This window comes from Colossoma macropomum, unplaced genomic scaffold (genome assembly GCF_904425465.1).
Source record: "Colossoma macropomum unplaced genomic scaffold, Colossoma_macropomum, whole genome shotgun sequence".
NCBI lineage: Eukaryota > Metazoa > Chordata > Actinopteri > Characiformes > Serrasalmidae > Colossoma > Colossoma macropomum.
In genome coordinates, this window is record NW_023494792.1 from 21,846,447 (window position 1) to 21,863,735 (window position 17,289).

Consider the following 17,289-nt stretch of genomic DNA (forward strand, 5'->3'; position numbering starts at 1 on the left):
TTTTACAGCTCTCTCTCTCTCTCACACACACACACACACTCACACACACACACACACACACACACAAGAACAACACAGGAGCAATAAAGAATGTCAAGGATTTGTGACACCTCACATGATGCTGATTGGTGAAATTGTTTCAGCATTTAAAAACAGCTTACTTTATTTACTTTATTTACAGCTTAAATTATTTACAATTTTGTCTGGTTTAAAGTCTAAAGGAAAAAAAGAACACACATAACACATAGCATAAAATGAAATAATAATACAGAATAATTATATTTTGAAGGCATTTATTTTGATAATTACTATATACTTCTAATGAACTAGAATAAAACCAATATAAAAACAAAATAATAATAATATAATAATATGCTTTAATAATAGTGATAATTTACTTCAATCAATGCAAAATCATTGCATATTTGCATTTATAATAATAATAATGATAATGATAATATTAATAAATAGCAATATATTTATGATTATATTATTGTAATGAATGCTATTTTGTCAATAATGCTATTTATTGTTAATATCAATCAAATCAATAATATCACTGTAATATTTCTATTAATATGGTGTTTTCAAAAAAGGACATATCAGTAATGTTTTTAGCTCTTTCATGGCCGCTGTCCTCTGCAGTGAGGGATTAGATGAAGGCTCTGAGGAATCTCAGAGGGGTGAAGTGTTTGCATGGCCTTCAATGCAGTTAAGATGGGGGAGGAAACCCAGACCCTCCCCGAGAAACACTCCATTTCCTGCTATTACACTGTTTTCCTTTTCCGCTGATCATGAACCAGTCTTGGTCGTCGAAGGAAGATTTGGGCAAGAAAAGCTGCTTGCAGATCAGGGGGAGAGGGCCTTTCACCCAGCCGTGCTGCTGCTCTGCCCTTCCCTCAGGTGCTGCTGCTTTCTCCCTTCCCTCTATATCTACATCTGTGACGCACTCTGGTCTGGCCACTGTAAACAGGCCCAGTTCTGCAAATTAAACAAAAATGCCCCGAAATGGTAATGAAATGCCCAGAGGAGAGGACGCTGAGGCATAGGAGTGGCGTGAGTCCTGCCTAAGCCTGGTGTCTGGGGTCTGAGACACAAACAGAGATAGACATACACTCTTGCCTCTTAAGATGTAAAATAGATTATGATCAATGATAAAGATATGAGGGGTTATTATATAATCATATTTGATTGAATTTGAACATTAAACAATCTCTTGATGCAGTAAAAACACTACACTTCAAATGTATGCAAAATTTTGTTTTGTAAAAAATGACAAAAGAACATCACTTTACTACTTTAGCTCTAATAAATGTGTAAATGTCTATGTTACCATGTCTATGTTACTTGAACCTTTTTGCTAGACAAACATGTAGGAGAATTGGTTCAGAGGTCAAGAGTGAGAGACATAAAAGTACTTATTTTAGATTGTTTCTGTTCCATAATGAATCTTACTGTATGGACAATGTAATAGCAAATCAAGGTACCAGGTACATGTTGGCCCGAGTCTGGGCTCCACAGTGATTTGTGCATATTTGGCAGGTGGAGATAAAGCAGGTGGGTGAATGGAGGCTGGAAAAGAGCTACAGCACATAGCATTCAACATGCTGTAGTTTGAAGTGATTAACTTTTAGTATGTTGGCGCAGCAGCAATAGCAAGGCCCGTTATGTGATTGTATGGAGGCCTATGGCTGTCCACATCAAACATCTCAAACATGAGTAATTTATAAAGCAAGGGCATTGAGGTTGAGTACTATAGCATGAGGCCAGGTTCCAGGTTATGTGACATGTATTCGCTGTGAGTAGCCAGGAGTAAGCTTGCTTATGTTTGCAGCAGCAACGGCAGCCAGCTTCCTGACTTTGTGTGAGAACACAATCAGGGAAAGGCAGAGCACTCAGGAGGGTGGCTCTGGAAATATTTGGCTCTTTTGTAATCATTGACCTGCTGCTGTTTCTTGCTGCCTGTCTAAAAATAGACTAAAGCCTCCACAAATTTACTCCTAGACTTTCCTCCACATGCCAGGCAGAGGTAAAATATTATCCGTCCTAATTAAACAACTGCAGCACAACTCAAATTTGTCTACGTGTAAAGGATTAAAAAAGAAACGAGTGACTGGAGTTACTGATATGGGAAAAGACATTCAGGACTTGATCTCAGCTGTTCATTCATCTGCTACTCTCCATATTTGGCCAAATGTATGGGTATTAGTTAACGCATTGCCCTTTTTCCTCAATCAGAGTCCAAGAGTTTTAACGCAAGAATAACAATCTGGAGTTAGAGCTCTATTTGTAATCTTGAATGAATCTTAAGCTTTTCAATCATAGACGCTTTCACATTCATAGCTTTGCGGTGAGTAATTATCCATAGGCAGATCTTGCTGTAAGGGTTTGTAGGGGTCACCAGTTAACCTTTTCTTGGCTGTTAAATGCAAGCACATGTTTTGCGGTTAATTTTCAGTCTATAGGAGTGAGAGAGCAAACAAATGCTTGCTGTGATGTTCGACAGTGGGGTGAATCCACCAGGAAACAATGAGAGGCTTTTCCTAGTGTAGAGTGATTCAGGAGAACGGATCTTCTTCTTCTCCTTCACTCCCTGATCATCCCACGCCTTGTTACAGATTTCAGGCTAATCCTGCATCAGGTTTCATATATTTGCATATTTATCTTGACTGCTGAGAAAGAAAACATCTAAGCTAGTCTGAGGTCAGAGGGTCAGGAGAAGACCAATCATTTGGAAAACTATTCAGATTCAGTTCAGTTTTAGTCCAAGGTTAATGAAGTATGTAGCTGTATTGAGTCAAGTCAAATCAAGTCAAAGTTTATTTATATAGCAGACATTTGAAGCTTGTAAAAGACATTGCATGTTTTATTTGAACCTTCTAACAGACATTTACATATATTTAACCTTGTAGCAGTTTTACAGTTTCCACTCCGACATATGATTGAAATGCATTGGTCAGGCTGCCACATGTATTCACAATCAGTGATGTATCTAGGACTAGAGTGTCATTTTTTCACACAGACTTGGTCTCACCCATCGGAAATCAAGGCCCAGAGAGCTCCCTAATCATAATGATGGGTTAAAATGATGTAACTTAACTTTTTAGAGTATTGATTTTCTTTGTGTTTTGCTGAAGAGTTTTCACAGCTGAGTGGTTCTCTGATTAACATGGAGATGTGAGAGGGATGATAAAGGGGTTGATAGGTAGGTTGTGATGGTCCCACACACACAGCTCCAGTCTCCCCTCCATCCAGTATGTAAACGGAGCTGATGAAGATAAAGATGTCTCCCCTGCTGCCACTTCTCTATCAGCCTCTCAGGGGTATAAATAACAACAATCACATTCTCACATTCCCAGTACACACAGAGATAAGACAGAGGGCCTGGTGAGAGCTTTCACACTGAAACAGAGCTAAACCTGGCCCAGTCATATCTCACCTCGCAGAGCTGGACTGAACTCATTACTCTGCAGCTGTTAAGGGATAATTTTCACAACTGGATTGCTTTCTTTTGCAAACTATTTTTTTTATATGATATTATTTTGATTTGATTTATTTTGCTAAATTGTCTAATAATAAGCTGACAGAATGTAACACAATAAGTATTTTTCTGTTAACCTTTAGAAGCTCAATGAATGTAATAATTAAAAGTCAAACTGAAATCAAAATTGAGCTTTTTTACCTTGTTAGTTAATGTCCCTTGTCATATTTAAACTTGTTTCAGAATACCATAACCATTCTATAGACAGAATTCTTGTTTTTCTGTAATTTTTGATCAAAGCGGAGCGCCTTTTGCCTGCCTTCTTCTAATATTAAGTCATAATATCTTGTTTCACCCCCCACCCTCACCATCGAGCAAAACTGTGTATCACCTGGAGATATATTACAAGGCAGAAGAAACATGAGCTATGATTTCTATGATTTTGACTTTAAGGCAGCCAGGTTACACAGTTTTTAAGCTAAAACATCAAATCAGTTTTTACAGTGTGCATTTTTATTGAATATTATTATAATAGATTATAATCTATTATGAAATCACACCTGTACTAGTGGGGCCTAAAGCACACAAACCACAAACTCCAGAAAGCTTAAAAATTTGGAATTGAACCAATCAGTGACATCAGTGGTCTGCAAGACCAAATCAGCCAAAGATTTGTAGCCATGTGCTCACTGCGGGCACTCGGTGTACACCATCTTCACATATAAATTACCTCTGTGTACAGCATGGCCGCTCAGGCATCTTTAGCATGACAGCATACAGATCACAAGTACAGGCGGATCACAGCAAATCAGCGCGCCGTTGTTTGACAGCTAATTGAGAATCTTTCTCCCTCAGTTCTGCTGATTTACTCAGCCAGAGGATTAGAGATGCACTGTTTCCAAACACAGAGCATAGCAGAGATGCTCTGGGCCTAACATCAGCCGAAAGTGTGGAGTACTGGACTCTAACACCCTGGACAAAACATCCAGTCCTTTAGAGACAGTGAGATGAAAGTTGCGTGTTTTAAATATTACTTGCTAAAAAGCAGGAGTGCAGCATCATTTAGGATTGGCACATGCATCAGTCAGTGATCAAGGGTCAAAATCTCAAATCCCACAACATACCAACATATACTGCCCATCAATAGTCTGGGGACACCTTTCCTTTTTTTTTTAGCAGTCTTTGATTTTCACTTTTACTTTTAACCCTTTTCCAGAGTAGCTAAAAGAATGCAATTTCCTCCTGTACTGGAGGTCTCTCAGTTGAACTATGACCTTTTTTTCTTTAGTAACATTTATGTTACTGAATACATTTGTATGAGGCAAATGTGTTCGATTTACAAAATCAGAAGCAAACTGGATTTTTGTCTGTAGGTAAGCAAGCAAATCAACATTTATAAAAGTGTTTTTATTTTATTTTGTTGAGGCAGTTGTGCATGATTTTTGGATATCCCATATGGAAAAAAGAGATCTCCTTCATATCTCAGTAGTTTCGCCTAGACAACAATGAGATCAGATGGAAAGACAAAGTGAACTTTTGCTGAAGTCTCCTGCTGCTCAGTTCTTTATTTCTGTGCAAAAAAACTCACGTCACCTCTTTAGTTTTAGTAGAGGGTACATGGTCAAGAATTGCAAACATTGTTCGCAGTTTTGCCAAGATAATAACACTTTATGTTTATCTGCAACTAAACTCTCATGTCTCTTTTATGTCTTATGTATCTCATGTTTCTATTTTTGTCTAACACTGTTTCTCTTAAGGAATTTTAAAAGAATCACCATTAAGTCTCCAGATCCATTAAAGAACAACATGTAAAGCTTCACTAGGCCTATGCAAGATTTTTTGTTAAAATTGAAAGAAGTAGCATTACTCAGAAGAAAAAAAATCAGTTTTTCAGTCTTTACGTATTTACGTCACACAGTAGTAAGTGATTCGCTTAAATAAGACACGTCCTTCACCAAGTTTTGACTGAGTTCTCTTTGAATACTCTTTCAATGCACTCATCAATCATCTACTCAAGGTAGTGCAACTAATGTTACAAAATGTTCTTCTGCAAGTTGCATGCAATTACATATATCCACCAGTGAGGTCTCCAAATACCCAGATCTTACATGGTGTAACTTTAAGCAATACAATTTTTCTTGAAGATCAACAAAGCTGCAGAGGTGTGAATTGTTTTTATAGCAGGTGGGTTCTCTCATCCTCCATTTCATCTCTCATTGCTTGCTAGCAGCTCAACACAGCAGTCCACATACAGAGAGCCAACAGTGTCTTAGTTAGTCTGATAACAGAGTTATGAGGGAAAATTTTTATTTGATTACATTAATTAAAGTTGATTTCTATTCTGCTTTCAGAAAGAGGTTACTTAATTAAGACAGCTTACAGCTTAAACATAAAACAGCTTAAAAAGTAATACTTTGTATGTTTTGCAAAACTCAGCTTTATGTTGATTATAGTGTTTTCCTTAATGGGAAGAGCCATTTTTGCCTAAAGAATGATGTGACAGCCCCAAGCTTTTTTTCCAAAATAATGTTAAAAGCACATTTTGACACTCTTTTGACACAAGGCTGAGGTCAGTATTATTATTACAACAGTAATGTCACAAATATTCATGAGTGTCATTGATTTCCTCAAAATGAACCTTCTTAGTCTTTAACATGTTTTGTTGTTGGAAACAGACAAAGACGCATGTGATTGAAAGCATTTTTGAAAAAGCTGGGTATCCCCAGACTTTTAATGGCCAGTGTGAATCAAAACTGAAAGTTTTGATGAAAGTGAGTTACAAGGTCAGAGGCCTCCTCAAACTTCTAACAGCAACTAACTTAAGACTGAGATTGGGCGCATCCAGCTAGGTGCAGCCTCGTCTCCCTCTCTACCCTGTTAGCTGTCTCTGATATACTTCAGGCTCTGGATGAAATATTTAAATGCTTTTATTGCAGTTTCATGTCTGTCTGAAGACGGCAGGGCAGTAAATATTTTAAAGTCCTATATTTGTTCAGTGTACAGCCTATACACCCATCAAGCAAAACACCTCACGAAATGGATGCATTACCCTTTCAAGTACAGCTACAGTGAAAGCCTTACTTTGCAGAGGCACCTCAAGCAGCGAACAACCAATACACTGCAAATACGGCCTTATATGGACAGAATGTCATGACAATATATAGATTACATGGCCTGTATCCTGAATGAATAACCAGTGTTCCTTTTGAGTTTGAGTACAGCTCAAACTGTGTTTGCATGGTTTTGTTTTTGTGTTATAAGCACCACAAATGCACTAACCAAAACCTTAGCAGGCGATGCAGTCTCAACATTCTCTTGCAAAATGTTTACCCGAGGGATAAACTGTTTGTGACTACTGTCTATTTTAGAATCAATACCTGGGAGAAGAAGCATTTCCAATTTGTATTCCAGCATGATAATGAAATAAACAGCTTTTTCATACTACATGAGCCCAATTCTCAGCAACTTGATCTGCTACAACGATGATGATGGTGTTAAGGAACTCAGCTGTGTAAGGTGGTAATGGGTAACACCTCCACCCCCCATTTGCACCCAACTTGACCTTACAGCACCAAGCATGTGTCATTCTACTGTCACCCACACCACCGCACTCTCTCACTCTCAGATCTGAGCACGTCAAACATAAGAAGAGTGGCCATTTGCAGGGCAGCAGTGTGTCTGTAAACTCTGGGCTGGAGAGTGTTCTGAGCAGGCATGCGCGCACACACACACACACACACACACACACACACACACACACACACACACACACACACAGCATGTTCTTTGGTTTATGGAGCCACTCTGGCTCCTTTTAAGGTGATTTCTCCATTTTCTCCCTGCTCGGCCGTCTCCCTGCCAAAAGACACTGAGAGACATTTATAGTGACTCCCCCCACCGTCACCACGATGTTCCCCAGCCCACACTGGGCCATTCTGCCATCCTTCTCTCTCTCTCTCTCTCTCTCTCTCTCTTTCTGTCTCTCTCTCTCACTCAACTTCCCATTAACTATTTACTCCCTCTCACAGCAAAATTCCTGCACACACAACTTCTGTTCAGAAGAGAAAACAAACTGCACAGCAAGGTCAGCAGGCTGACATTAACTCCTGCAGATGTAACTCTAATTTTTCTTAGACTGCTGAGCCAGAAAGCACAAAACTGTTCTCAGGTCAGAGGATCAGGAGAATACTAACTTTTGGTAGATTGTAATGACTGAGTTAAAGCAATATTGTTTCATTATGTGAAAAAAAGTATTTAATTGGGCAGTCAGTAATGACTTGATGTATGCCAATGTGTTCGTTTAACCATTTCCAAAATTGTCCTGGTAGAATACCAGTTTACTTTTAGTTTAGTTTTCATCAAATACCTGGTTTGGGTAATCATTAAATAGATTTGTAGTATTTCATTAAATAGATCTGAACAAATCCTCATGATGGCTGGAGATATCGAGGATAAATCTGGGCCAAACCTGTACCTGTTACTTTTTATTGTATTTATGTTTAGTTATGTTTCTTCAAATGTTATATAAAGTTTTTACTGGCGAGAACACTCTTACTGCCTAGATAATGGTTTAGTACAGTTCCTAAGACTTTTACATATTACTGTGTGTATATATATATATATATATATAATATATATATATATATATATATATATATATATATATATATATATATGTTATAGAAGTCTAACACCTCTACAGTGAAATAGTTTTACACAAGGTCAGCGAATGAGGATGTAGCTGTCTGAAAACATCTCTCTCTCTCTCGAAACTTCAGAAACATGGATATGTGATTATGTGATTCATTTTCACTATGCTTTGTAAGATATTCCTATCAATATCAATCCAGTGAGGGGATCTTGTGTCAGATCTAGATTTCTTCATTAGCTGTATGTAGGAAGAAAACAGAAGATTTTATTTTTCTTTGAAGTACCACTCTTTTGCCATAAATTATCCAGCTTACTGATAAATCCTGTTTTGTAAAACACTTCCCCTCATATTTTGCTTCTATTTTTTTTTACAAACAATGCAACTATAAGTAACCCATGTACAATTTTTCACTGTTTTCAGTGTATTTCATTCAAAGCATTGAGATATGATTGCATCAGAAACACTGTCTGCAGCATCATAAGAACAAATAACTATAACATTGATCCACAGCTGCTTTACCAACCCAGACCAGGACAATATGAACCAAGTAAAAGAACAATCCTCTCATTGTACTCATTGTATGTGCTGATATACTGGAAATAATATCTAAATGCTAATTATAATGATTTTTTTTTCTGATGAGAGGCGAGAGTAATACGTGAATGCTATCTGAGGACAGCGTACTACGACAGATATAAGTATTGAGCATGATCTGGCGTAAGGTATTATCTTATATTTGGAAACAGCATGATTAATTATCTTATATTTTGACTTTGCAAGAGCTGTTTGCTAGCTTGCTAAGCTACAACCAAAAGTTAACATTGCAGTGATTAAGCTTGAAAAGCTTTTTTTGTCTGTCCCTCATCCTTGTTTAAAGCAAAGTTCCACCCATGATTCATCATAAGGATTAAAGTGCTGTTGAGCTGGATTGATTTTAAGGTCTGGTAATAAAATTGGTGTGTGATTTGACTGGTCGATTCGTACGGGATAAAGGATCTGTGCTGCCTGTATTGAAACATCATCGTGCGGATGTTTACATCAGCATTATGCAAGGGGCACCACACTTCCGAACAGTAACACATTGTGCAGCTAAATGGCACATAGGCAGTTAGGCTAGTAAAGGCACTAGTGTTAGGCTGGTAAAGTGGGTTCATTTAACTTACCAAATTCTGCCCAACAAGACAGGAAATGCATTGCCTTGTGAGAGGCACTTTCAAGATATTTCATTTTCCTTCTTCTGCAATTGGACCATCACCAAAAACATTATGCATTTCAGTAGTCTTGTCATGATCTTGAGGATTAAGGAATTGGGTCAAACCAAGCCCCACTTTAGCTTCTAGCTGTTTTCTATTACCTGGTTTTGTTATTACATTACTGTGATGTTGATTCGAACAGAACCACTATTACTGAGGGAGCTTAGAGTTCAGCAAATTTCAGAATTATTACTTAGCAGACTTGTAAAAACTATGGACGCGGCAGATTAGTACTGGATAAAAATAATGGATCTCATCTGTAATCAGTCAAATTACAGAGCCTTTGCAAGTAAAACAAATCCAGCTCAAATAGGATGTAAATATGTACTAATAATGATAGACTACAGGCCACTCCACAAAGGAATCAGCAGAAAATAGTTAAAATCTGCATTTAATATGTCATTTCTCATGTTTGTATTGTTCTGTAGTGCAGTGTTGTATCCATCAGCCTCAGTTTGACAGGATTTACAGTTTTGCTTCCCTAGCTATCTGGCTTCTTTCTGAATAAGCTAGCCATAGGGGGAAAAGTTAGGGCCCTCAGTACCAGACCCAAAGCGCTTGTAGTTTTCATACATCATTACAAGGGGGACTTTTCTAGTCTTTAAACTGGGAAATCACTGTAGTGACCACTGTAGGAGGTGAGCAGGCATGTTTACAACAGATGTAGTGAAAGTATAGCGTGGTGAATGTAGTGAAAGTATAGCGTAGTGGTGACTTCTACAATGTGTCATAAGGGAATGAAAGCACATAATCACTGTTGATTTTAGACAGAAACATCTGTAATGCACTATTGCTATTTTGTTACAACAGTGTTCAATAATAATAATGTTTTGAGTGAACTCAGAACAGCCATACATGATGTGGATTATTTTGATTAATGGAAAATTGTGCTATTAGAGGAAATACATCACTCTCCCAGAACAACAATGTAAACAGTGTGAGCTTGAGCAGGGCCTTTTATGGAGTGGGAGGCTTCTGAGATGAGCTCGACCTGACCTGTTTATTTTCCAGCCTATCAGAAGACAAGGAGGCCTCAATCAGAGCTCAATAGCAGTTACCCTCCAGCTAGACTAAATGGGGGGGGTGTTTAAAATGGAGTGAAAGCAACAGCAGGGTCAGGAACGAGAAGAGTAAATATGAAAGAGATGGCAGCTGAAATGTATCAAGCCAGTTATCAGTGTGGAAGATCAGGCTCAGACGGCTAAGCGTGGTCGACAGAGCCTGTGAGTGGTTTATTAGGCCGATGATTTAAAAAAGGTCTTTTTAGTGGTGTTCAGAAAAAGGCTCATGCTCTGAGGCCTTTTAGGGAAGAGAGCCAGTCATGAACATCAAAGCATGAAGGATGGAGACACATCTCTCTTTCAGCTATCATTACACTCTCATACTGAAAGTACATGTGTGTACAGAGGGGCAGACTGTCAGGCTGTGATGTAACATGTACTCTCTAACTGTGTGGTCACACTCTCATAGTGTGTTTTGTTCTGCAGTTACATAAAACTATGCTTTAATCATTCATAATACATCTCTTAATACAGTACAAAAGTGTGCATTATAGAAATACATGAAAAACTATATATGCTAACCAGTCAAAATTAAATTAACCAATAAATAGCTCACACTACCATCACATTTGAGAGCTCCTTGCAATCTATGGCAATGAAGCAATTAAATTAGCTGTAGTATTTTTAATATGTGGCACTACAGGTTCTATTTTGTCTGTTCCAACTTATTAAATTTCAGAAAAATGAAATATCATGATGCATATTGCAAGTCGTGAAAACTTAAATTTGTGATGTAATATTTTGCCATATTGTACATATTGATGTATTATACATATTGTACTCCCCTACAATCACACTATGTTTCACAGCACAGCAGCATTACATTACATTTATCAACATGCACAGAACATGACAATATTTAAGTTAAAATCATTACTGAATAACTCTATGAAACAGTAATATATAAAAACACTTACATGAATGTCTGTTGCCAGCAGTTACAAGCTTTAAATGTCCATGTACATTGTTACAGCTTGGTGCTAACAATGCTGCGAATCCCATAAAGGTGCTAATAGAAATTGATATTATTGCAGTGGTGGAAATTGAATAAAGTCTTCTTCAGGCTTCAGAAATTCAGGCTTCTAATGAAGTAAGTTAAAATGTTCCTGCAGTCAACATCGCCATATAATGTGTGTGTCTATTAGTATTTTACAATGACTTCAATGGCTTCAAACATGTCTCAGCTAATCAGATTTTAAAACCAGACCTATCTGATTCATCTGGATGCTCACCAGAAGAAACAGTTAGCAGGAAACAACACTAACAAACCTTTAACCATATTTGCAGGTGTTAATATATTTATAAATTAGTAAAGATTTTATGTACTACCACTACGGACTGCAGACTGCAGGAAGGTGGAGTTGGCCATCACAGACTTAAAAATTTAGCCCAAATGGAGAACAAATCTAGATGAACTAAATTTACATGTAGTACATCACATTGCATTTGATATGGGATCACAGACAGGCTGTGTGAATCTGCAGATTGGGCTAGATCAGTCAGTGGACCACAAAAACTGTCACCATCAGGTAAGCAGCACTTAAAACTTTCAGAAAAGAAAATAGACAAAAAAAAAGAAAATTTGTATTAGAAAACTGAAATTGAAAATCAGAGATATGGAATAAAGATTTATGGACTGCATTTGAAATGCTTGGATCGTGAGAAGCAGAAACTGCAACCAGCTTTTAAAACTGAACTTTGGCAGTGTGTAAAAATATGCCAACAGATATTATTGAAAAACACAATGTCTGTACTAGTACGTAATGGCTCTTTTGACGGGAAATTAAAGAAATGAGGGGTGGTCTGATGTTTTCACAGCATGTAAATGACATCATTATAGAATATTATGGAATATTCTTGGGATTTTCTTTCATATATCTATCTAACTGACCCCCATCTCTTCTGTCCCCACTGGATGCACCGTGAGCTCTCTGTGTGAAAGCTGTAGAGGGTCAGCACCCAGGAATAGCTCTGAGAGTGGAGGGGCAGAGAGAGAAAGAGAGCCTGCTGGCTCGAGCAGGGCGAAGGCACGAGAGAGAGACAGATAAGCGTGTCTTTCTTTTCCTTCCTTAAAAGGGCCAGTCTGTCAGTCGTGTTTTCAGCAAGGGCTAGCAGGTGACCAGGGCCTCTGTGTGTGTGTGTGTATGTGTGTGTGTGTGTGTGTGTGTGTGTGTGTGTGTGCAGTCATGAAACTCAGAGGAGGTTGACTGATAAGAGCACTAAGGTCCCACTGCAGCAGAAACACTGTCTGCACCAGGGTCAGAACACACACCAATAACACTGATCTGCAGCTGCTTTACCAACACAGAACAGGTCCGTATGAAACAGGTTCAAACAGGAGTAACTACCTGCCTATATACCTGTTCATTATGACATGAATATAAAGAAAAAATGATCCAAAACTTGCTGTTATAATAACAAGGAGGTTTATATGCCTAAATGTTGATGGGGTGATGTGCACATGCTCACGGACCTTGCAGATGACCCACTCTCAACCATTGAAATACTGCTGTCATATCAAAACCTTGAAACCTTTAAAAAAATTTTACACCATTTGATACAGCAGATATCCTTTTTATTGACCAATAAAAGTGGTCCAAAATGACTTCTAAAATCTTGTTCATAATACACCTGACCATCACACCTGTATAAACTTGTTGGTCATCCTGTTGCAAAACCATTAGCATTAATATGGACTTGCCCCCCTTGCGGCTATAATAACCTCCACTTTTCTGAGAAAGCTTTTTACAAGATTTTGCAGTGTGTAAGAGGAAATTTGTGCCCATTCAGTCAAAAGAGTGTTTGTGAGGTCAGGCACTGATGTTGACTGACGTTGCAGTTCATCCTAAAGGTGTTTAGTGGGGTTGAGGTCAGGGCTCTGTGAAGACTATTGGAGTTTCTCCACACGAAACTCATGAAACCTTGTCGTTATGGACCTCACTCGCACAGGGGCACAGTCATGCTGGAACAGGAAAGGGCCTTCCCCAAACAGTTGCCACAAAGTTGGAAGCATTTAATTGTCTATAATGTCTTTGTTAACTGTAGCATTAACGTTACCCTTCACCCTTCACCGGAACTAAAGGGTGTAACTCAAACCCTGAAACAGCCCCAGATCATTATCCCTTTTTACTGTTGGCACTATGCATTATGGTAAGTAGTGTTCTCCTGGCATCCACCTGAGGAGCTTTATGAGTACAACGACAACAAGTCTGTAGATTGTCCCCTAGTGCTCACTAGCAGCTTTCAGCATGTACTCTAACAATACGGACTCAGCAGCAACCTATTTCCTCCAAAAATATAGGACCAATCAGAGTGTATAGTTTTATTTACAGGTGTCTGACCAATATGGTGGAGAGGAAGATATTCAGATGTGAGTAAAAATGCATTTATTTATTAATCTAAATTAATCTGAATTTAGATACTGTATATGAATCATTCTACCGAATAGGTTCAAAGTCAGAGTTCAAAACACATTTCAGACTTTCAACTGACTTGGACTTAAGGACACATTTACTTCAAAACAGTGAGTTCTGACTGCTCACCATGTGGTCTTGACGGACAGGGATGCAGTCTCACTTCCTACTCTAAAATGCAGGGATGTGTCTAAAATAAGTATCCGCCCATGAACTAAAACTTTTGTGTTTCATAATAAAAAGATCTTTGTAAAAATAAAAAAAAATAAATTATTCTTTTTACATGTTGAAATTTAGGGGTGTAGGTTTTGGGACAGACACTTCCCATTAGAAAGTACTGTATTAATGATGATTTTGTACATATTTAGCTTATATCTCAATTAATGCCTTGAGGTTAAATAGGCCATAACATAATCCTTGTAAATATCTAAGGTTTGAATATGTCATTGTTTTTTTTTTTTAATAGTTTTTATTGTGGGCCTATGTGTTTGTACTAATTGAGTAGAATGGTCCATGTAAGAAAATTAGAGCACAGCAGAGCCTGAATGTCGCACAATTCTGTCCCAAACCAAGAGCCCTCAAGGTTTCTTACCTTATAGGTTTGCACATTGTTAACACCACCAAAATGTGAAAAGGAGGACTTTAGGACTTAAGGCAACATTTAGGACTGAGCTTAAACTTTATATCCAACCTTGAGTTGAGCCAGGTGTGTTTAAGCAGGCAAACCACCAAACTAGATGGGACTCTGATCTTCACGCCCAGAGCTGGACATCGCAGATTTAGGTTCTTTAAATTGATGTATTTGGTTGATGTTTTTATCCAGAGACCTAATAATGTTACAGATAAATGTAGGGTTACGAGTCTTGCCCAAGGACTAGCATGTACACTGTGGTGTGCTTGCCCAAGTAGGCAGTTGAGGCCCGTGCTGTTGCATAGAGAGCGTCAGTACTACCCTGTGTGTTATACCAACCAATTCTTTGAGGCAGGTTACTAGTTCAGTGTGATTCATTTAGCTTAACAAAGAAAGGTCTGAATCACACAGCCCTGGCTGTAGTGTTTGTCCATGGCTGGTAGCAGACGGAGGGTCGCCAGTTGCGTTCATTTTGCAGTAAGACTGTAGGTGTTCTGGGTGGCTTCGTGTAGATGCCATGCAGGGCTTAGAGAGGCATTTTTTCAGCAGAGAAAGTGGCTGTGAGGCTGTGCATTCAGGGTTGGTGTGCTGAGCTGTCGGCGGGTGCAGTACAGGCAGGCTTTTAGCAGTCCTCCGAGGCTCCGTCTTCCGTCTCACTGCTTCGCCTTCCACACAGTCGATTCTTCCGCTTCATTACCCTCCGCAAGTTCTGAACCACCGCACTCTCGCCATCGCCTGCTTTTAGGGGGATCCAGCCAAATAAATGGAATGCAAATGAAAAATAAATGCCTGTATAGGGGGGTGAACGAGTTGAGGGGAGGGCTCCATGGAGCTGTAAGCATGAGTTCTTAATTAATCCATTCTAATTAACTGGTACACTCATGACATACAAGACTGGAGAAGGCCTAGGGATACATTCTGAAAGCTTAGAAGAGAGCACTTTTCAGTCGGAGAGCAAGGTAGAAAGGACTGAAAAGACAACTCAGTGAACTTCTTTTCTTCACTGTCATAAGAAAATCTTTGAAATGCAGGGATTCATAACAGTGTTCACCACATCAATGTAAAAGTGTTTTTAAAAATGGTGTAAAAAAATGATTTCTTATGACCTTGATGATTGCCTTCACTGCAAAAAAGGTGTCTTAAGTGAAATTATCTTAAATCTTATCAGTGTATCTAATATTTCTCATGTTGAGATTGTTGTAAGGTTATTATAAGATTATTTAACTTATTTCTAGATGGTTTTTACTCGTTTTAAGTTTCCATCTAGTCAAATTCTTATTTTTGTTTCAAAATGTAAGGCAGATCATCATGTAAAAAGTGCCTGGTAAAAATGTATACCATTGTGGATCTATTATCGGTCCAAAGACTTTCTGATTGGATAGAGGTATTGGCCTCAAGTGATCCCAGATCTGCTGCTCTCATGCTTTTCTCATGCTGCTTCTGTCATACTGCATAAAGCTCACTGCTCTCAGCCACAACATGCCTACTGTCTGGCCTTCTGCCTGTCTGTCTGTGTGCGTCTGGCTCCACGTATGTTCTCTTGGGTCCCTGTGTGTTCTCTTTGCATTAGCCTCCTGCTAACGCCCTGAAGGCTAATGCAGTCTGACTGGGCCCTCTCCGTGAGTGCTCAGGGCCCAACCCCCTGGACTCCATCACCTTTGTCGCAGCACTCCTCCTCCTCTTCCTCAGGCCGAGTTATCAGAGCACCAGAGGCGGACCATGCCTTATTCATGCTGCCCAGCTCCGAGTGGCTCTCACTGGGGAGGAGAGGCTGTGGTGAGCCCCTGTTTCCACTGGAGCTCCATAAATCATGAGCCCAGGAGCCGTCGCATCTCTCCGCCTCACAGCAGCAACACCACAGGGACAGTAAATCATTCACGGGGCCATGAAGAGCAGTACACAGGCGAAGCAAAGTTTCTTCTTCAGTTCTCTTTATTAATACATGGAAACATTAGTGCAGCCAGCTTTGAGCTGGAGTTTAACCCCTAAACTGCAAAACTTATTGTTCAATTATTAACCTTGAAGAAATGGTTTAGCAAAAAACCTAATTTACACTATTTCCCAGTTACCGCAGACGTAGTCAATTAACTGAGACGTGTTAGACGTCCAAATTTTGCTTCTTTTGTTTAGCGCTGCAAAAATGATATTTTAGCAACCGAAATCATCTTAAATTCTTATGATACATCCAATACACATTTTGAGATTCTTGTAAGCTTATTATAATATTATTTCATATATTTCTAGACATTAATTACTTGTTTGGGGTGGTTTTAATTCAATTTAAATCAATCTCAGTATATTGGCAGGCAGATCATTTTGCTTATAAGAAATATGCTTGAAACAAGTTAAATTTTCTTCCAGTATAGTGAGATAATTATTTAAACATTTTGGGAACACTGTTTTGGTCTTTTGTAGATGATTAATAAACTCTTAACAGATTATCAGTACCACATCAAAAACATATCAGTTAAGTAGCAGTAGTGCAGCGTCTGAATATATCGAGGGAAATATCTTGAAGATCTACTGCTGATACACCACTTACATTAAGTAGATGTATCTTTATGTTACATTAAGTAGACTTAGTATGTTACTGCCATTAAGCAAAACCTAAACTTACCCAAAGCCTAACCTCAACCCTCATCCTGGCCCTAATCCTAACCCTAACTTTAACCTCAACCTCAACCCAAAACCTAATCCTAACCCTTACCCTGGCCCTGATTCTAACCCTAACCTTAACCAAAGCCTAATCCAGGTAAACTCCACTTACAGAGTGTTAATGTTACAGTATTAAACCTGTTA